The sequence below is a fragment of the Perna viridis genome, chromosome 1, assembly GCF_037379345.1.
Source record: "Perna viridis isolate PV_CMFRI_1.1 ecotype Kerala chromosome 1, ASM3737934v1, whole genome shotgun sequence".
Taxonomy (NCBI): domain Eukaryota; kingdom Metazoa; phylum Mollusca; class Bivalvia; order Mytilida; family Mytilidae; genus Perna; species Perna viridis.
The window spans coordinates 70285170-70307264 of NC_142445.1; the positions used below are offsets into that span (position 1 = coordinate 70285170).

Consider the following 22095-nt stretch of genomic DNA (forward strand, 5'->3'; position numbering starts at 1 on the left):
TTTACAAGTTAAACTTGTGATAAAGGGAGATTAATATTTCTAAAATAGTTTCAATTTCTGTAAGAGGTCTGTTTTTGGTCTTGTTCTTTAGATAACATGATTTAATACCATGACATTGACATCTTGGAACTGAAGTATTTAGTTTTGTAGGCTAGGGATTAACCTTTACATTACCATATGTACTTAGAACAGTCATTTGTTACATAGTTAGGTAACAAATGATGATAAATCCATGTCATTAGATGAGGTAGAGGGAACAGTTGTGATGCATATTTGTATATGAAAGAAATGGCCTGATTGAACTTGTTTGGCTTCTTAAGTTATACTTTACATTTCCTATGGCCATTTCTATGTATATGAAGACACAATGTGGATATATGTCTGTTTATATTACAGGTAAATTATACAACTTGATATCAATGTAGATGTATATTGACAATCAGAATTTAAGTTTTTTTTCTCATTGTATCTTTGTGGATAAGTAGGTTTAGGAGGATGTAACATAATTTGGTCTGTACTTGTGGTCAGTGAACAGTTCTAGTGATCTATTTTTGTAATGAGAAGTACATTTCGTATTGTCTGTTTGCTGATAAATGAATTCTGAACCATTGTTGTAAGTGAAAAGTGAAATTTTTGGGATTTTTTTCTAGAAAATGAGAATATTTATTTTTGTTTTGTCCTTACTGTATTGTGATTTAAACATAACAACGATCAACAGATTTTAAAATCTTTTGTATTTTAGTTCATCTGAACCAAATAACCTTTTGGGAATACTTTGAAATTTCAATCCTCCATTTTCTATTAGGTAAAGCTCTTTCAAGAACAACTAGTAAACTTAAGCAATTAAGCTGAATTTAAAGCTGCATTACCTGTCTTTTTCGTAAATTTTCATTTCTTTTAAATTTACCTTAACTTTGAATTATTTCTACTAAATTGTACTTTTCATGTACAATTTCATTTGATACCCACAAATGAAATGCATTAAACACGTGAAATAGGTGTCTGTATATTTATTGTCTTGCAAGAAAAAGTATGAATATAACGCAAGGATCCATTTTAAATTTACATATTGTGATATAATGCCCGCTCAAATATGGTCAGTATTTATTTGAAAGCTAATCAAGAAATTGATGAAATGAAATGAAAACAATACATGTGCTTACCTGCATATCTGTTATTATTATTTTTTTACCAAGGTTAAAGTATTTTTAGCCCTGGTGAATGTCCTGTCGGCAATCTTCGGAAGTAGTGGCGAGAAATAATTAGATCAGACCTATCAACCTTCTCTGATTAAAAAAACGTTGTTTTCACAGTATTCTGTAGGTAACATCAACATTAATTGCTTCAATTGCATTACTACAAACTTATTTCATTGAATCGGCAAAATTCAGTAGAATCAAAACTGAACAAATTTGGCAGCTAATGCAGCTTAATCTTGATAGAGGTAATGTGGTTTTCAAGTTAGAAAAGGTGGTGAAAAGTATAGGGCACCTATTGCTTAAATTATTTCTCAACTCAAAAAGATTGTAGAATTTTGATTTTCAACAATTTTTTTTTATTGAGTTCTATTGTACTTGTATATTTTTGTTAAAATTTTCAGTTGTCCAGACTTTTATTGACTTTATATCTGGTATTTAGCTTTATCTTGATGGGTGATTGAGTTTCAGGCAGAGTTATGGTCTTTGAACTTGATTGTAAATAGGTAAAACATATTTATTTCTGCATTTTTTCTTGATAAGAAGTATTGATATGATGTTTTTAAAAATGATTCACTTATATTGGTGCTAAGTTAAAACCCTTATTTTATTTCTATTTTCAAGTCTAGTTTACATCTTGTGTACATGAATGGCTGATTTCTGGTTACAATGAGAGATGCTTAAGGATTTTGCATCAGATATGAAATAGAGTTATTCCCCTTTGCACTGATGCACTATTACTCATGAAAATTAAGAAAAAAATACATGTAATTGATTTTAATTGATTGCTTCATTACTTATTTCAAAAGAACTGTATCTCATTAATAACTAGCAGCAATCAACAGGAAACAAGTGAGCAATTTGTGAGTCAAATTTCATCTGAAGCTAATGCATTTAGCAAGTAATCCGGAAACTAATTTACAAAAGAATATTTCAATTTCAATTTTTAATTAACGATAGAAAGCAACTAATGTGATTGAAGATGTTGTAACTGTATAACAACATTAATGGTAATTAGGGAGGGTATTAGTGGGCTTTAGTTGTTGTGCTTGGATAAACTAGGGATATTTTAGAGCTGGTTTGCTAGATTAGAAGGAATGTCAATGTAATGAACTGGTTTTGGTTAGTTAGGCCTTTTGGATGTTCCTTAATGAGACAGAAGATATATCTGGTAAACAGTAAGTATGAAGGTGTCCCCAGGTTCATTTAAATGTTATCATTAATCTATAGACATTAACTCCAACCTATAGACATTAACTCCAACCTATCTGAAGCCTTCAATTAAAAGTTAAGTTCTAATTACTGTTAAAGTTTTTGATGGAGATTGCTGGGAATTATACATGATAAAAGTACAGGGAAGTCATTCTGCTTTTTACAGTCTTGATTCTGATAATAATGTAAGGTTTCAATAATTAAATATTACAAATAAAACTGCTTTGATAATTATTTTTCCCATGCTGAGTCTCTCAAGATGGAGTTTTCTAATTGAAATTTAAGAGGAAAAGTCAAGAAATATTGACCAACTGTGTCTAGTTGTTTTAGGAGTATTGATCTTGTTGATGTTAATAGGGGTAAAGAAATGAAAATTAATGGTTAACAGACCTATTACATTTATATGTTACTAAAATATGGTTATTGTCAAGATGAATTTATAGTGGGATAGATAGATATTGAAACAAAAATTTATCATATGAGGAATAAATATAGATGTGTGTAGCCAGCTACATGTGTGTGGTCTGAGCCATCTCATCAATCTTCAGTCTTTGCCATTTTGCTTTTGTTGTGTTTGGTTTAACCTTGAAAGATAAAACATTTGACAATTGAGTGAATGAGATTAAGTGCTGACATAACATGGAAAAATATTCCTCAGAGTTGGTTTCTTATTATTTTTTCATTTCAATGATGGTACCTAACTGACTGACAGTCTCAAAAGTGGTATCAAGGCTAACATGGTGCATATGCAGCCAAAAACAAAACGAAGGGCTATGTCCTGGTTTTACACTGGTATTTTAGACTAAACTCCTGGTCTTAGATTGATGTGGTCTAAGATTGACATTTCAAACTACATCCTGGTCTTAGACTGGTGTTTTGGACTGCTCATGTTTTTTTAATCTTACCCCCTGGTCTTTTAGACTACCTCATGGTTTTTAAGTTACCTTCTGGTCTTAATTTTCTTAAACTACTTCTTGGTCTTAAACCTGTGTTTTTGATTATCTCATGGCCTTAAACTGTTTTTATACTATCTCTTGGTCTAAGTGCTTTAAACAAAGGACTTGAAAAAACTTAATTCTTGGCAGAGAAATGTAGATGCAAAAGGCCTAAAAAGAACACGATAGTTTCATGTTAAGTTTTTCGATTGACCAAATCCTGACTATTTTATTGTCAATAATTTTGTTTTGTTCTAAATGAAATTATATTTGTAATATAGTTTAGTTCTAAAGCTATTTAGGGTTCTTTTAATGGGGAAACATGCTATTTTAGGTAATCTTGAAAGATTTTCCAGAAATCAATTGTATGTTGACAGATGTAATTGACATTTGAGCTACAAGCTATCTCTCAAACTACTGGTTTTACCAGATGAAAATTTCTGTGCAGTGACTTCAGCAGTTCTTATCTTGTAAAAGTGCAATGAATGTTCATAACTATCTTGATATTAAATACCACATGAACCTTTATACATCTAGATATGACCAGATTTGAATAGACAAATGTTATTTTTTTAGAACAACCTTATGGTAATCTCTTTTGTTAAAATGGGAAATATAAATTTAGTTAAGTTTTATCCGACATAATATTTTAAATTTTGGCCTTTAAAGGGAAGACATTGGAGTATAATTGCCAGTGTAATGGCAGCATTAGCTCAGGTTGATATGACTAAATAGAGTTTCCTGTAATTTGTAATGATCAGATTAGAGGATTTATGCTCATTGTAATCAGTTTTTGCGGGAGAATATAATTTATTAACCTAACTTTAACTTCATTTCGAATATTAAGCAATTTATGAATTTTATCCTTTAGACTTTAAAACTAATTATTTGTCAAAAATATTTCAATCCTTCATTCTCATTATTGGTTTCTGCCCTGTGAGATGCCTTTTTGATTTATTTGTTTTTTAAATCAGTGTTAAAGGATTCCACTTTCCCATCACCCAGGGAAGTGCAAATTTGGTATTGGAAAGTTGACTATTATGCCCCACTTTCCCTTTGGCGAGTAGAAAGCTTGAATTTTTCAAAGGATTGTTAAGTTTGGAAGGCATACCTTAAGTGTCTTCATTTAGATTTTTCCCATGGAAACCTAAAATTTAGAAAAATCCTAGAACACTGTTGAAATGGATTATTAATTTTAGCACTATTTTCTGATAGCAATTAGGACAACTTAACCCTCCATCCACTTACATTATTGTAACTAGATATAAATCTGTTTGACCATCTGTCAGTCTGGCTACCTATTATGATTCCTAATGATGGAACATGGACAGCTATATTGTTTTGATACCTCCACCCCTGTTTTGAAATGTGATCATGCTGTTTGTCCTTTGGCCAGTCCATCCTGAGTTTCCAACCATAACTTCTTTCAAAACCACTGAGTGTCATTTCCTATTTTTTCATTTCCATTTGATTAACTGATGAAAAACATGGACCTGGTCATTTTTTAGAAATGCAACAACACAATTCAACTTTCACAAATTCTTGATCAGATGATGCCATAAGTTACATACTGCATTTCCATTTGAATGACTTCTTGGTTTTCATGTGTCATGGATTTTGTCTTTTGATGACCAAGTGGTAGTATATTTTATATAGGGATGTAATATGGTGAGATAAGATATCAAACTTAATGGTCATCAAACTTACTATTTTGGACTTTGTTTATATTTTGCCAATATTTTTCATGAGTAGGGAGCAGGGATATCCTTTATTAAATGAACACTGTTTTAGTCACTGAGCTTAAAAATGTTTGGAAAAAAACATATTAAAAAAAAAATGAAATTCTAATACTATTGATGAAGGTTCCTTTTGATTGAGTTACTCAGCATTTGAAAAAAGCTCTTTCTGTTGTCACATGAAATATTTTGTTTTAGAATGTTTATATATCACATACATGTTTCAACCATATCAAGACTCCCCAAATTTAGTAGAACTACATTTTCACACCTTTGTGACAGAAAGAGATTTCTACTGTTTCAAAGATACATTAAAGATTAATTTGACTTGATATGATCTCATATAATCAATTTTTCAATTGCTAATACAGTTTTAAATTCATGTCTTTTTATTTGTTCTCTTATTCACAAATGCGTTTCTGCATTGTATTGGTTTATTAGAAATATTGAAGATTTGACAATATGATATCTAAATATTTACGACTTTAATTAATATTTAAAATTTATTCATATTAAACCGGAAATTCTATTTAAGCAATCAACCTGTCACTGATCTGTATAGAATTCTGTTAAGTGACCTTAGTTGTTGTAGATGGTTGCCTTACATGCTGGAGATTGTTGCCTTACATGCTGTAGATTGTTTCCTTACATGCTTTAGATGGTTGCCTTACATGCTTTGCATTGTTGTTGTACATGCTGTAGATTTTTGCCTTTCATGCTGTAGATGGTTGCTTTGCATGCTTTAGGTGGTTGTCTTACATATTGTGCATTATTGTTGTACATGCTGTAGATGGTTGCCTTACATGCTGTAGATAGTTGCCTTTCATGCTGTAGATTGTTGCTGTGCATGATGTAGATTGTTGCTTTAAATGTTTTGGATAGTTAGTTGTTTAGCAGTGTGATATGTGATTTGGAATACTTTTCCAAGCTGTTGGCTGTGTAAACTTTTGAATTCTTTTGAAGAAGATATGACCACCTATCAACACCGTGACAATTTGTTGAGAAGCCTATGAGCAATTTTATGTTGGCTACGCTGGAGTATTCAACTCAACTCATGTACAATCCGATTCCATGTTTTTCCACATATTTCAAAATGTAACAGTTTTGTCATAAAATTAAGTGGTAACTTATTATATTTTTGCTTTTTCAAGGACCGGTTCATTGGGAAAAATATCTATGACATCTGAAAGTTGTGTTTGTCATATTGGTAACTGACACACCATTTGTCACTTAGATAGTTACAGCACTGAAAAGTATAATACTGTAATATCCTAGGGAGAACATTCCCTAAACTGTTTGATAAATTCTGATAAAACTTTGACAGTATGATAATAAGGTATTTTGCGATGGTGAACCTGCTATTTTGTGTTTGGATTTAAATGATTTGGGGGACATGTGGATATTCTTTGACCACAGTATTACTAGCTTTAACTGCCGTGAATATGATTTTTAGAAGGGTTGTGTTCACTCTGAGTTGTGTATGAAGTATATTATAAATTTAAATGATGTAAAGTTCTTGTTCAGGAACTACTTCTACCATCATCTTCCCTGTTTACAACACAGAGTGATTGCGGTGTTCTCCCCATCTTGTCACAGTGTTAAGTTATGGAGCTTAACATGGATGTATGGGAAATAAAATTCAAATAAAGCTTGTTAAAACCCAATTACATACAAGACTTTTGTCAGAAGGATGTTTGTCAGTTGAGTTTTCTTCATGGTGTAGATATTCATTGTTAGAAATGTAAGGCCATCATTTTACCTTTTATATTCATTGTTTTGAAATAGTATGACTGTGCTGAATTTGACAATGTATTTTCTATGCTATATGGTAAATGATGCTTTCTGTATTTTCACACTTTTTGTATGTTTGCTTGAATTGAGCAGTATGAATAATTCTTTGTTTAGTTATGCCAACAAAACCATTGAATCCTGGAATATATTTAAAAAAACAAATTATCATTGTAATTACCTGATAAGACATACTGTCATAATTTGTGTATAATTTGACATGCATATTTGATGATTTATATGTGTACAGACCACTCTACATCTTCCACTGACTTCCTGTAATTATACTACTCATCAGAATATTTATGGACCGTCAGACCTTCTATCTGACAAGAATTGTTTACATATAATTTACATACAAAGATTTATGGGTTGATAGTGATGATGGAGAATGACATGCTTCATTAAGCCACTGCTCTCATACTATGATAATACTATGTTATTGAATTTCAAATCATTGGCAGGCATTGACAGTGAAATGTGTCAACAGTGTTGCCTCCATCCATTTAGAGTACTTTTCTGTCAGGAATCCAAGGTTACAGACAGACATACACATGGAATGAAATATCCATGTATTCTGGAAGAATCTGACTGTAAGCTTGGCATAAAAAAAAACAACCCATTATTGATGACTTGTGTTAAATTTTGATGCTAAAGACTCTTGCTCCAATAATTGACTAAATAATAAACTTGCTTAGTTTGAGTAATTTTATAAACAGACTTTGTTGACATGAACACGAAGTATATTGAAACCTGTTTATAGTGAACACCATTCAGAATGTGTTTATAGTGAACACCATTCAGAACCTGTTTATAGTGAACACCATTCAGAACCTGTTTACAGTGAACACCATTCAGAGGTAGTTAATACAGGTGTTTGGTTTATCAAGGTTCATTGAATGTTTATAAAAGGGTTGTCTGGTGTAGACAGGTTCTGACAAACTGAAATTTTCACTCATCCGTCTAATTGATAAAGCATTGGAAGTGTCATTGTTGGAGTGTAATGACTAATATTGTGTAGATTTATTGGCACTGGTGCTTAGTCAAGGCTATCTGTTTACTCCAGCAATTAGTGACCAGGGATTTAAGTAGTTCATGAGTATTGTCAAGAACTACTGTCTATAATTCTCATGGCATTAATTAATAACTTCAACTATAGGGTCAACTTGTTATAAAATTTCAAAGTTTTTATATTTAAGGGTCTAATTTGAAGAGGAATAAAGATATTAGCTTTCAAATTACTTGCCCTGTTAGGATATTTTTTGTGACTGAATATTGTGTCTGTATTAATTAGTACTAATTAAGTAGAATTCACTCTGGGAAAGATATAATGAGCACAAACATGTTCTCCTTTTAAACCATCTAAGGTTACTACCATGTTATATAATGTTTTAAGATAACCACTGAGATGTCAGCAAGACTCTAGATAAAACCTAAGGGAGAGTTGTTGCTTTTGGCACTTTATCTGTAAATAATAACAATTTTTGTCAGAAAATTGCATGATCACATTCTGAATTAGACTATAGATTATAATCAACACAAGAAACAGACTATAAGTATGTAAACAGTAGCAGCATGTGGAAACCCAGAGTTAGGTAGGAGTTCTGTTTTATTAAGATAATTTGATCTAATTAATGGTTTGTGTTAATGTTAAAAGTTTTTGAAATAACTTAATGCATACTTGTACATAATTTTATGCCTAGTAATCAACAGTTTAGATTGTGTTCCAGATGAAAGTTGTGTAATGTTTTCTATGATTTTAGGTCACCTAACTTCATCATCAATCCATTTCTAATTTTTTTGTTGACTACTTGTACTTAAGTCAATGAGCCATTATCATCTGGTATTTACTTGGGTGTGTTGTATCCTCTGGAAGTATTTTGAACTCTGTGATAAAGAATGTTCATCTTGTTGAAATACTTTTTGGAATATTCAAAACTTACACTTTTAATATGATAACTACTGTAAATTCTGACATTATCGCAATGATTTTATTTATTATTTTGATAAGCAGGACTGACTTAAATTCTCAATTTTAAAACTCATGTTATGGAATTTTGAATATTTTCTGCAATTTTTTTCTCTAAATTGCAAAAATTGAAATAACATTTTTGGCTACAAAATATAATTTCTGCATTTACAGTAAAAAAAGTTCTGTGTTAAATGAGTGTTCCAACAATTTGACAGTTTTGTTTTAGATTTTAAGTATAACAACCCTGATTTCTTAATAGCATCATGGAATTTCATACCATGGCTGTATTTATCTACTTATGAATAACAGATTGGTTTCAATGGAAATTAAGTAATTTAGAAATCTAGTTAACCCTTAAAACAGTTTTGTATAGAAAAATGTTAAAAAAAAATGATATAACAATAAAATTTCACCTTCATTATTCATAACAGATTTTGTTTTAAGAAGTTCTTGTAAAATCTTTCATGTTTAAGTAGCTCAAGCTTCAAGCTGTTGTTCAAATAATTGAAGTATACATTTTTTTTATTATCTTGATTAAGGCAGATTTTTTTTGTGTGTGAGAACATTTCAGGATGAAATGAATATGAAATGGATTTGCTGAAAGTAATAAAAATAACCTTGTCAAAAATAAAATAACATGAAGCTAAAATTAATAACCCTGCAGTGAAAGCCAGCGGGACCTATTTCATCTAATGTGAGCACAGATTGACACTTGAAAGTTAATTGATGTTGTCTATATAATTTTACATAGAATACAATTCTACTTTCAAGGACATAAAATCGATATCTCTATTTTCAATATAATTTTGTAAATGTCATAAAAAAATGGGGAAACTTTAAGTTGTTTAAACAATGGAAGAGAAGAGAACATTTCAGCTTTCCCACTCTTTGTGATGTCCTTGAATTTAAGTTGAATCATGCATTTGTAATAAAATTTACATATGGTAGTGAAATGTGAGTCTCAACTTATGTTCCTGTTGTGAATCTCCTGTTACAAGTAGGTAGGAAAGTCATTGAAAATTGGTTCTGGTACCTACTTGGTAGATTATTGTGAACCTGGTTTGTCAAGAACTATTTCCCCTTTTGTTCCCACCTTCTGCAGACTATTGTGAACCTGGTTTGTTAGGATCTATTTCCCCTTTTGTTCCCACCTTCTGCAGACTATTGTGAACCTAGTTTGTAAGGATCTATTTCCCCATCTTTTCCACCTTTTGTAGATTATTGAGAACCTGGTTTAATAGGATCTATTTCCCCATCTGTTCTCACCTTCTGTTGATTATTGTGAACCTGGTTTGTAAGGATCTCTTTCCCCTTTTGTTCCCACCTTTTGTAGATTATTGAGAACCTGGTTTAATAGGATCTATTTCCCCATCTGTTCTCACCTTCTGTAGATTATTGTGAACCTGGTTTGTAAGGATCTCTTTCCCCTTTTGTTCCCACCTTTTGTAGATTATTGAGAACCTGGTTTAATAGGATCTATTTCCCCATCTGTTCTCACCTTCTGTAGATTATTGTGAACCTGGTTTGTAAGGATCTCTTTCCCCTTTTGTTCCCACCTTTTGTAGATTATTGTAAACATGGTTTATTAGGATCTATTTCCCCATCTGTTCTCACCTTCTGTAGATTATTGTGAACCTGGTTTGTAAGGATCTCTTTCCCCTTTTGTTCCCACCTTTTGTAGATTATTGTAAACATGGTTTATTAGGATCTATTTCCCCATCTGTTCCCACTGTCTGTAGATTATTGTGGTTTGCTAAGATCTATTTCCCTTTCTACAGAGGTCACGGGATGGCATTACTTTTATTGAATTACTTTTGATATTTGGCAGTCAAAAATTGTTACAACCTACAGTAATTCCTTGCATGTGATTTTACTTTTTGTATCTTAAGATATGGCCAAATTTTGCACTTAGGTTAAAAAAGATGTATCTTCCTGAAAGCCAGCTGAATTCATTTTACATAGTTACTCTATGCACTGTATTTGTTCATGTTATTATTACATGCTAAACTACGTCAATAGCAAAAAGCATGTGCCACCAGAGAAATTATCACTAATTTTAGCCATTAATAAAGGAAGATTGATATTTCTGGGTTTTCACAGCCTATCATTCTATATTAATATGATTGTGTAAGGCTATAACCTGCTGTATCATGGGAATTTCTATTCAAGTGATAAAAAATACCTTGTTTTGGTTTTACAAAGTTTTTCCTGTAGCTAAGGAAGAGAGTATGTGTTTTGGTGGAAATGGAAACCTTCAAATTACATGTACTGGTATTCAGTAAGTTATCATTTACAGACTAATCATTTTTTTCACTCTAGTATTTAGTTTACCTTGGGTCTAATGTCAGTTTGAATGCAGTTTGACATCTTGATTTCTATGGAATGGAACACACTTTTATTCGTAGGTACCAGTTTCTGTGGTTTAGGGGGCAAATGCTAGTTCAAATGAAGATTTTTGAATTTGTTGATGTGACAATTCCATCTTACAAATGTATTGGAAATTTCCTTTTCAGTGAGAACCAAATTTCTTGGTTTACTAAATCTACGATGACCATGAATATTGATACCCTATGAACAATAATACTTATACACTAATTAGTAAAATAGAAAGTTATTATGGAAATGAAAGAGAAATCTTAAATCCTTATTATTTTAACTATGACCTTATAGATAGAGTGGTGTATCAGTTACTCTCATGTATGGTTATTAACTAGAGCTAAGAGACAGGAAATGTGAGTGTTCAGGGAGGAAGAAGTAGGTGTAATGGAAATTCATGGTACATTGTAAGCTAAGTAGTTTACTTACTAATATTTGTGGTCATCATATGGTATTTGGTTCAAGTCTTATTCAGGATGATTAACAGTAAAAGTCTAATAGGACCACAAAATATCTATGGAGCTCTGTCTGGAAATTTGTTTATGAGGTTGTACATTTTCAAATATTTCTTGGCTGCTTTGTTTAGATTGCATGCCTTCAATTGCTGAACAGCATATGTAGATGCTTCGAGGCAGTAAATTTTCAGGTGGTTTGAGTTCTGAAATTAAACATGTAATGGAAGGTTACAGCTGTGTTTATAATTTGAATGACTTCATCTGTTGTAAACTAAAATAAATCCTGTTGAATAAATAGTTGTTTTAACAGTAAGAAAGGCAGAGTTGTTAAGGTTATAGATATAAACCTTTTCACAATTGCCATGGAAACAGTTTCTTTTGAACACTGAACTTTCTTGTTTTTACCTAGTATATGCATGTATTGTTTAGACAGGATGTATAGTTGTATATCATTGTCTGTCCTCCATCAGTTCATTTGTCATTTACATTTCCTTTATATATAATATTGCTGCTCGGACGTTAAACCCCAACAAACAAACAAACAAACATTTCCTTCAGTAACTTTAAAGAACAATTTGGAGTAAAAAAAAAACTTGATTCATTAAAGTATTGAGGTGATGTCTCTATTGGTCAGAGATTCATACCTTCCGTATCATGCATTTGGATTGATGCATATTGTTGGGGTATTTTTTTTTTATGGGGAAGGTGTAATTGAATATTGCTTTCAATCACCATAAGCTAATCATAAATATTCATTTTAAGTATAAATTGGATGGGTGTATTAAAACTGACAGTGCAACTCTTTATTAGATACTCACCCTTTTTTGCCAATGTGGATTGGCCCCGTGAAAGTCCGGATGTCCAAAGAATAGGCCTACAGCAGTGCTAAGCTTGTCGTAAAAGGCGACTAAATGTGCTCAGAAACCTAGCCGGGGGCTAGGCGCTCTGCCCACAGAGCAACTGGGATGTGTGCCCCAGGTGGTGGAATGGGGTACCCCTGGTTGTCAGGCTATAATACGGAAAACCTGAACGCAAACCATAGTGGTGCACTGTGTTGGGAAAGATGCCACGTTCCTCGCACCTGCTGTGGTATTCGATAGGAGTAGGAACCTTTGCGCTCTGCCACAGGAGGCTAAATTGCCAGACCCTACCCATCCCTCACATTTTCTTGTGGCAATCAAAATTTGTCAACCCTATTATCCTTGTGTCCCATCCCTTTTTTCATATCATCATCATCATTTCATGTTCATTTTATCATCCCTTTCATGTTCATCGCCTGAATATAGCTGAAATATTGCTGCTTCGGCATTAAACCTCAACAATCAATCAATCAATCAATCAATGTGGATTGTGTCTTTAAAAAAACTTAATGATTTTATACTTAGTTGCCAATTCTGTGCGTGATCTGATCCTTGCTTGAACTGGTCTATACTCTCCAACCATTATTTATGTTTGTTTCATGATGACCATAATCTGTTATATGACATATGTTGTTGTACCTGTATTCAGCGCAAGCCTTATTATTTCTTCTTCATGATTCTTTTTACATCTGTCCAAGGCTTATCATGACCAAGACGGTTTATGCATCTGAATTTAGACTAGTAAGATTTCATATCATTTGCTGATCTAAAACAAGATGCTGAACTTAATCAAGTTGTTCATCACCTGATGATAAATAGAAAATCTGAGAAAATCTTATCATTGAGTTTTATCGCTAGTGTTGATACATCCCCTTAATTCATGAAAGTATTTTTGGTTGTTAGTGATCCAGGATAAACACATTAGATGGTGAGTCATCTCAGTTTAAGGTTCATGTAATAGTCGTTCAGATGTTATACTAATTGACTGATATAAAAAAAGTCTGTGTAAGTCAATTCTTTTGGAAATAGTGTTTGTATTATGGAATTTCTTTTATTTGTTTTGGTATTAACTATGAATATCTACAAAACCATTATTTTTCATTGCTCTTTATTTCAAACGTATTGTACAGGTATTAATAATGTGTAAATACAAAAAAGTCCCTGTCATAATTAGGGCCCTGCCCTATAGTGGGTCGCCCTATAGTGGCCAGTCCGTCCGTCACTCAGTCGTCTGTAACAAATTTGTATCCGCTCTATATCTAAAGAACCGTTGTGACTTCATACTTTATACTTAACATGTATATTAACCGACACCAGAGGGTGTGTCATAATGTATGTACAACTTCCTAGGTCAAAGGTGAAGGTAAAAAAACTTTGGTTTCAGTTGACAACCCCATGTCCTGTGGTAAAGATCGTGTCTGCTCTATATCTTGAGAACCGTTATGATTTCAAAGTTTATACTTGACACGTATATTAATCAACACCAGAGGGTGTGTCACAATGTATGAACAACTTCCTAGGTCAAAGGTCAAGGTCAAAAACTTTGGTTTGAGTTGACAACCCCATGTCCTGTGGTAAAGATTGTGTCTGTTCTATATCTTGAGAACCGTTATGATTTCAAAGTTTATACTTGACACGTATATTAATCAACACCAGAGGGTGTGTCACAATCTATGTACAACTTCCTAGGTCAAAGGTCAAGGTCAAAAACTTTGGTTTGAGTTGACAACCCCATGTCCTGTGGTAAAGATTGTGTCTGTTCTATATCTTGAGAACCGTTATGATTTCAAAGTTTATACACATGTACAACTTCCTAGGTCAAAAGTCAAGGTCAAAAACTGGTTAAAATCGCACATAACGAGACTATGTAATAACTTAAAGAATGCTTCATATCAGCTTTTTTTTTACCACATGTTATTAACCAGCTACCAAAAAAATACCTTAAAATATATCTAAAACTGACCAATTGATATGAATTCAAACCGGGCATCTGTACAGGGCCAATATGAAAAAAGAGGGCCAATATGGATCAAACCAGGGCCAATACGGCATCATAACTTCCGGTCATTTGACACTGCCATTTTAATTATGACTTCATTATCCTGCTGGATTATTTATGCATATGTACATAAACATGTATATAATTAACCAAACAAATAATCAACTTAGAATAAGGTAAGAAAACTTGATTTTAATTTGGCATGTCATTCAAATACAATCACAAGCACTAAGGAGCTTCAGACCGAATATAAAACATACATTATGTAACCAGACAAACTAGAATCAAAGGATGTGCACATAGAAAACAAAACAAAAAGGAATCCAACATAACTATGATATGCAAACCAATAATTTATTACACCTGGCAACCCTATTGTAATGCCGAAAACAAAAGAACAGAATATAATTTCAATTGCACAATTGTATATCTTCAATGTTCTTTCAGAATTGTGTAATTTCAGGAACTTTGATCACCAGGACTTAAAGCTGCAGAAACACAAAAAAATCTTCCGTTTTTACGAAAAGGATATTTAAGACTGATTAATGCAAATAAACCTACATGTTCTTGACAAAACACGAAAACAACTGTTCTACAAATCATCTTGTTGAGTTGGTTAATAAAATTGTCAATAAGTATGTAATTTCATATTGGCCCTTTTATAGGTCTCATTCAATCATATTGGCCTTGACAACCGTATTCGTCCTCGGCGATGCCTCAGGACCAATACGACCGCCTCAACCAATATGACAGACTTCAAACCTATAAGAGGGCCAATATGAAATTACATATTTATTAACATATATTATTGACAGCGGAGCCCACAGAGATGATTCCCATTTCGATGATATCTAGTTACACCTGGAATTAGTGTCCGTAGGTCTGTATACTATCAGCTTTCATTATATGTTGACTATATACCTTTCATTGCTATTGACAGAGATGAGATATTTATTTTCCAATGAAACACAAAGATTGTATTCTCCATTGCACTTTTAGTAGTGCAGGATGGATGCATTTTGTGCTGAACCTTAAAAGGAAATTTTGAATACAACTTGATTAGAATGGTCTTTTTGATCAGATTTGCTCCAAGAATTGATTTGCACTGCATCAAGTTGACTAAAAAGTAAATTAACAAGTTTGTTGTTAGCAAACATAAGTTAGGTTTATATTACTTGTAATTAAAACATTTCTATCAGATGGATTGTGTTTTCATGTGGAGTAAGAGCTGATGAAGAGATTTATGAAGCAGTTTTGCTGCTATTGATGTATTGAAAATTTCAAGTTTTTTTCTGGTTAATGGTTATGATTTTAGAATTACTTTCACCTAATTAAATTTTTTCTTAGCTACATCATTTTAATTGAAACTTTCCTTTAACTTCTTCTGAACATTGACTTTTCTCTCTTGTGTATTGTACTGTGTGCATGGGAGTAGACTATAAGTCTGAGATTTGACCATTAAGTATATGATTGTGTATTGTACTGTGCACATGGAATAGACTAAGTTTGTGTTCTGTCCATTAGGTCTCTATTATAATGTGTACATGGAGTAGACTGTAAGTCTGTGTTCTGTCCATTAGGTCTCTGTATTGTACTGTGTACATGGAGTAGTCTGTAAGTCTGTTGTCTGTCCATTAGGTCTGTATTGTACTGTGTACATGGTGTAGACTGGAAGTCTGTGATCTGTCCATTAGGTCCCTGTGAGAGTGTTGTACTATGTACTTGGAGAAGACTGTAAGTCTATAATCTGTCCATCAGGTCTCTGTGTGTTAATTGTACAGTGTATTTTGAGTAGATTAAGTCTGTGATTTGTCCATTAGGTCTCTGTATTGTACTGTGTACGTGGGGTAGACTGTAAGTTAGTGCTCTGTCCATTAGGTCTTAATGTGTGTATTGTACTGTTTACATTGAGTAGATTAAGTCTGTGATTTGTCCATTAGGTCTCTGTATTGTACTGTGTACGTGGGGTAGACTGTAAGTTAGTGCTCTGTCCATTAGGTTTCTGTGTGTGTATTGTACTGTGTACATTGAGTAGATTAAGTCTGTGATCTGTCCATTAGGTTTCTGTGTGTGTATTGTACTGTGTACATTGAGTAGATTAAGTCTGTGATCTGTCCATTAGGTCTCTGTGTGTGTATTGTACTGAGTTCATTGAGTAGATTAAGCCTGTGATTTGTCCATTAGGTCTCTGTATTGTACTATTTTTTTTGGGTAAAGGGTGAATTTGTGATTTGTCTATTTCTGTATTTAATCCTATTTGAGTTAGTACATAGCATGATGTGAACAGGAGATCTGTCTATGATGGATCTATAGTTTTATATTAGTGTGTTTCGTTGAGCACATAAGATGGACAGTAGTGCTGTCTATACCCTGTTGTTTAGGTCAGTGTTACAGCAATTAACTAATCACATGGTGAATAATGGAGTATTGTCTGTTATCTGTCCATTAGGTCCATGTTACTGATCATATTGATATAGAAGATGCAGCTACCTTCATAAATGAAATGTAGATCATTATTTGATGATTTCACCTTAAACTTGGGATGTTCCTTCCTCAGTGAGGCCAGAATTGGCAAACAAGATCATAAAACTATTCATTGTGACTTGTTGTACAGTTCTCCATTATATCTACTGCATTACAGTTAGTATCCTACTTTATGTTTGTTTCTTAAGCTCCAAATTTCATAAACTGATCAAAGAAATAAACATTCTGTGACTAAGTTGAGAACTCAGATTAATGTTTTTAGAAAAATATTTTGTAGAAATGTTAGAGTTTCAATAAACTGCAGGCTCTAAAATTAATAAGATAAACTGAATCATGAATGATTGTTGTAAATGATGCCTTTAGTAAGTGATATTATTGTCATGGGAGATCATGTAGAGCTATTACATTCTTTTCATGTGTTTAGTGCTACATATATAGCAACCTTTTGATCTTCTTTTACAACTTCTGTTTCTTTCATCTGTTGAGAAGTTGTTTATGTGGCTCCCAGTAGGAACTTAATCCATGTCTGTTATTTAACAGTGCATGGTTATTATGGCAGTCTTAAGTGTGTGAAAAAATTCACCATTCCTTCTCCAACCTTTTTATGAGTTTAGGGTCAAAGTTTGTACATGAAAGTAGTTAAAACCTGTAAATAAGTAGTGTTTAAATTCCTTTCAAATGGAAGAAAATATTTTTAGAAGTGCGAAATGAAGTAGAGGGCATGATGAATAGTTGACCTGTTGAAGGAGGTTGGTGTTATTGGAAGGTTGGGAAGGGAGTAGTGATGATTAGTTGACCTGTTTAAGGAGGTTGGTGTTATTGGAAGGCTGGGAAGAGTAGTGATGATTAGTTGACCTGTTGAAGGAGGTTGGTGTTATTGAAAGGGAGTAGTGATAAGTTGACCTGTTGAAGGAGGTTGGTGTTATTTGAAGGTTGGAAAGGGAGTAGTGATGATTAGTTGACCTGTTGGAGGTGGTTGGTTTTATTGGAAGAGTAATCAAGGGAACCAAGGTTATAGCGGTAATCAAAAGAATGTAATCCAGGGATAAAGACCACACATGGAAAACAGACATACACAACAAAGAACATAAAGTAACTAAAATCATACATACATACAAAGTAACAAATCATACATACAAAGTAACGAAAGCAAATGAGCAACTCCGACTCCACTAAAAACTGGGAGCATGGACCAGGTGCATCGGTAGGGTAAGTGTTCTCTGCTTTTCTAGAAACAGCTGCCGAGTTGCTCATAAAAAGTCAAGTCCGGGGTAGACGAAAGAGGAAAGGAAAACTACGACATGTTGAATAAATCAGTTTTCATGGCGCAGGTTGGAAAGGGAGTAGTGAAGACTAGTTGACCTGCTGAAGGTGGTTGGTTTTATTGGAAGGTTGGAAAGGGAGTAGTGATGATTAGTTGACCTCTTGAAGGTGGTTGGTGTTATTGAAAAGTTGGAATGGGAGGACTGATGATCAGTTTACCTGTTGAAGGTGGTTGGTGTTATTGGAAGGTTGGAATGGGAGGACTGATGATCAGTTTACCTGTTGAAGGTGGTTGATATCTTCTTGTAAAGAAAAGGGAAACAATGATACTTCTACAAGATCTTACAACGTGTGAACTTATACAACACATTTTTAAGTCGCTAATATTGTTAGCGACTTCTTGCACTCATAATTTTTGTACTTAATATTCACATATGATTTGCATAAATATGTAGTTATACACCACTGCAGATCGTCAGTGTTCACCACCATAGCGTCATAGTTCTAGCTTCATACAAGATAAAAATATACCCTTTAAGTTTTATTCACATGTGTTTCATGCTTGTACAAGAATGTTTGATGATTGGGGACTTTGAAGACTTCAGTCTTTGATTACTAATCTTAAATAATTCTGAAAGACATCTTTAAATGCATGATAATAAAGTTACCCAGTGAGGTTAGAGACTCCAGAGAAATCCTTTACTGGTGTACAATCACATTTTAAATCAAGTACTGATCACAGTACATATTGTTCAGAGCTTCTATGAAAGGTTGTAACCTTCTAAACTGTTTACATTAAACCATATGGTACATATGTAAAATGTTTACTCATTAGACAGACTGGTATTTATGAAAGTCCTCAGAAAAAATAACTTTCTCACCAGATTTCTGTCTAATGATAAATTTGTTTATAAATTATGAAAATTCAGTACAGATCTAAAGGCTGAATGAAGTAATTTGGGAATCTGTCTCATATCAGGTACGAGAACACAATTAATTCCCCTTGGTTTTCGTTGTATACGAGTATAGTTCCAACTTTGGTAGTAGGTACCTTCCTCATTTTTTAATATTTTTACTGGAAACTTATTTGCTGAAGTTTTGCCTCTAATTGGTAGAAAATAGGTTTAATTTACATGGGATTTTTTTCATTAATCAATTCTGACTAAAAGTTGTGATTTGGTTCAGTGGAAGAAGGTTAAAATTTAGTTCATTTGTCATGTTGACCCCATCTCCGAGTTATATGTATTAATTTCAGAAAATTATGGTAAAATTTTCTACAATTTATATATAAAGTCCTGTTTGTACATATCTTTAGGCCAGAGAAGTTTTATTCAGTTTGCGCCAGAGGAATTTTTTTAATCTGCTCAAATGTGTATATTGAAATGCACTTAAAAATTAATTGTGGTCTCGTGCCATCAAAAGATATCATTTGATTATTTTTTCCTCCCATCTTTAGTATTTTTTGAGGGAATCAATAAGACTTATATATCTTTTCCCTGACCGTGTCCCTTCATCACTCCTTATTTGTGGTAGACCATATCCTAACTTACCTGTCAATTTCATAGAATTTTGTTTTGAATCCTTAAAAATGATATGAAAACTTAGAATCAATACTTTTGTCCTTTTTACATCTGATTAATATAACTAGTGCAGATTTTACTGACATTAATATAACTATTAATTTCTTTCCTAGATTTACTGACATTTTTAGATAGGAGAGGTTTTATACATGTTAAATAACAACAAAATATTTGTAATAATTGTGTTAATTAATGACCTTGTCAGGAGAAATAGACAATCTCTCTAGATAATAAATAATTACATTTTTTCTTTAAATTGTAAACAAACATCCAATTTCTGTCAAAGAGTTACAAGATATGATGTTAGTTTTCTTGGTATAGATTGACTTTATAAATGACTGCTAAAAAAATTGCTGTGTAGGACAATGGTACCACGCTGTCATTGTCCTCTGTAGACGTTTCATGTCTGGACAGTTACTTGAGTATAAGTGAATAGATATTTATGAAATTATACCACAAGGTGGCATACCACAATAGGAAACCTGGGATTGATTTTGGGGTTTTGTGACTTGAACCGTTAAGAAATTAGGGACCAGAAATAGGCCAGAAACAAGCATTTTAATATTTCCAGACAATGAATGGATCTCTTTGACATTGTAACACTATGTATTAAACCACAAAGGCATTAGAGCAATTAAGAGTCAAAAACAAGCATTTTCCTGATATCTGGACATTAACTTGTCTATTAGTGAATGGATCTTTTTAATATTGGACCACAAGGTGCCATATGACCAAAGGAAGTCTTTTATTGATTTTTGGGGTTGTGATATGAACTGTTAAGGAATGAGAGGCCAAAAAGGGGCCAGAAACAAGCATATTCATGATTTCCAGACAATAGCTTAAGTAAATATGAATTTGTACCACAAGGTGTCATAGTAACTAGCATGAATGGTGTGCCCATACTTGTCCCAACTGTCCGGATTAAACCTCCACATCATATCAAGCTGTGCCCTGCAAAGCATTACATTGGTTATAAAGTATGATGTTGTTTTATTTTTATAGAACAACTTTTTGTTTTTCCCCCTTGCTATTGAATGACTTTTCACTGATGAGATATAGTGTTTGTTTTCATTTGAAAGAATGATTATTTTATTCTTAACAAAATGTACATTTGTTTCTTTGTTAAGGAAGATCAAATTTTTGATAAGTACATAATAACATTTGATTTTTATTTTGATAGTGAAGTTTTTCATAACAAAGATAAATAACTGGTTGTATGCCAAGTGATTTGTCTGTCAAACTTTATAACTTGAAGACTTTGATCATGTGAGTTATGTCCCTTGGTTCAAGGCATGCAGGTGTACAGGAAATATTGCATTTAATGAATTACTTTCCTTTGATATATAATACATATCGATTTTAATTAGGATATTTGTGGAGGGACTGAGTCATTTATAGAATGTTGGATGTGATTTTGTTCATGAAATATGAATGATTTTGAATTGTCTGCATCAACAGATGACCTTGATTTTTGTTTTATAATTTAATTGCCTTTGTTTGTTTTTTAACTGAGGAAATTCACAGTCTCTATGTTGTATATGACAAATTGTAGCGTGTGTACATACATACTACACAACTTTTTATCATCACAATTTTGCCATACAATCAAGAGCATTGCTCTATTTCATCTGACTTGTCGTTGGTAAACTTGGGGAGTAACCAATCTAAGTATGTATGGTGGTTAGAAAAATTCCTGCATCAATTCCATAGTGCCAATTTTAAGTCAGTCACATTTTTGGCAGTGATAAAAACACTGCTACATTTTCTGAATTTCGATTAATTAAATGTTTTCTGACTATTCTAATTGTATTTGATGATGTTTTTTCAGTTCTTTTTCATTTCTTTTTCATATTTAGTTCAGTTTCATTAAAAATATAAAATTCCTGATTTGATCTAGAATTGAGTGACATATTTGGTATAACTGTGATAAGATGAACATAGATTTAATCTATATTGTCCACCATACAAATATTGTCCAGTGTTTGAAAGGATTAGTAGATTATCTTTATTTGTCAATGATTTATGATTATGTGCCCAGTACAGAGATAATCAACACCTCCATGTTTGCTGAAGGCCATATTATGACCTGTCCTGGGCAGTCAGGTGAAATACAATAGCCATATTTTATAGGAATACATAAATGAAGCTGTGGTCATATTTCATATAAAATATTACATCACAAATGTGTATAACCATGTAGTATTGTAAATGCTTTAGTTTATGGATTAAATGTCTGTTT

General features: G+C 32.7%; 2 protein-coding genes across 15 annotated transcripts in view; both read left to right on the forward strand.

The window, feature by feature from the left end:
- Window positions 1-22095, forward strand: part of LOC148630198 (heparan sulfate glucosamine 3-O-sulfotransferase 5-like) — a 49750-nt gene that overhangs the window by 13146 nt on the left and 14509 nt on the right. The window contains exon 1 of one of the 10 annotated variants that reach the window (XM_088562969.1): window positions 8311-8462. The exons of 4 other annotated variants lie outside the window; for them this stretch is intronic. The gene's annotated coding sequence lies outside the window, so the exon portion shown is untranslated. 5 more of the 10 variants (XM_088562986.1, XM_088562983.1, XM_088562996.1 and 2 more) reach the window with 5 other exon arrangements.
- Window positions 1-22095, forward strand: part of LOC148630199 (heparan sulfate glucosamine 3-O-sulfotransferase 1-like) — a 69218-nt gene that overhangs the window by 13144 nt on the left and 33979 nt on the right. The window lies entirely within an intron of this gene.